The sequence below is a fragment of the Durio zibethinus genome, chromosome 17 (genome assembly GCF_047325235.1).
Source record: "Durio zibethinus cultivar Kanyao isolate XHJ-2024 chromosome 17, ASM4732523v1, whole genome shotgun sequence".
Taxonomy (NCBI): Eukaryota; Viridiplantae; Streptophyta; class Magnoliopsida; order Malvales; family Malvaceae; genus Durio; species Durio zibethinus.
In genome coordinates, this window is record NC_143178.1 from 19,832,019 (window position 1) to 19,833,207 (window position 1,189).

The 1,189-nt window shown below is 32.0% G+C and overlaps 1 non-coding gene across 1 annotated transcript; it reads right to left on the reverse strand.

Moving 5' to 3' along the window:
* Window positions 1–316: 316 nt before the first annotated feature.
* LOC149514092 (small nucleolar RNA R71) lies at window positions 317–423 on the reverse strand. The gene has a single exon (XR_016329449.1). It is a non-coding gene; the product is annotated as a small nucleolar RNA R71 (small nucleolar RNA).
* Between the last annotated feature and the right edge of the window lie 766 nt (window positions 424–1,189).

Here is a 1,189-nt window from a genome sequence, read left to right on the forward strand (position 1 = left end):
TCCATCTGAAGGCCAGCCATTCAAGCCAATAACTTTGAGATAAAGCCTTCAATTATACAAATAATCCAAACTTCTGTCAGTTTGGATGACTACCAAACAATGATCCAAATATACATTTTTCTAATTTTGTTAAACTTTATGATATTTTTCGTTACAATGGTGTTTCTGATAAGGCTATTAAACTAAGATTATTTCCTTTTTTTTTCTCAAGAATAGTGAAAAGTTAGTTGTCTTCTTTATTACTAGGCTCAATTACAACATGTGATGATCTAGTTTATAAATTTTTAGCAAAGTTTTTCCACCAACAAATACTACAAAGTTAAGGAATGAGATTACCACTTTTCTATAGGCTAATGGTGAAACCTTATATGATGAATGAAAGAGATTTAAAGAATTACTTAGAAAATGCCCACATCATGCTTTATCCAAGTGGCTCCAAATTTAGATATTTTACAATGGTCTCACACCAACTATGAGAACCATTTTAGATTTAATTGTTGGAAGGGCTATAATGAGCAAGACTCTTGAAGAGGCTAATAAGATAACAAAAGAAATGGCTGCCAATAATTACTAATGAGGCATGGAAAGAAATAACAATAAAAAATCTGTTGCTTTATTTAAAGTTGATACTATTACTTCCATTAACTTTTATGCCCTTACAAAAAAGATTGAAGCCCTAGGAAACCAAATACAAGCCAACCCTATTAATGCTATACAAAGTCCTTTTATATCTTTTGACATATGTGAAGGTCCTCATTCTTAAAAAAAATGCTAATATAGGGTAGAACCTATCCACTATATCCAAAAAAATAAATCAAACCATAATCCCTATAGCAATACCTACAATTCTAGCTAGTGAAACCACCATAACATTTCTTGGAATCATCCAAACCACCAAGCCATCAATAACCAAACCAATAACTACCGTAATCCACCAAACTATAACCCACCCTAAGAAAAAAAATCTACCCTTAAGGACATGTTGACTAGGTGATGCAAGCTAACAATGCAACATTCAAAGCCTAGCTGCATACATAAAAAACCTAAAAAATTAAATAAGTTAACTTGCCCAAGCCGTAACAAATCGTCTAGTAGGTACCCTATCTAATAACATTAAAACCAACCCAAAAAGATAAGGTAAATAGGGATGCAATGCAATATATTCTATAGGGGATGTTAGGATAGATGA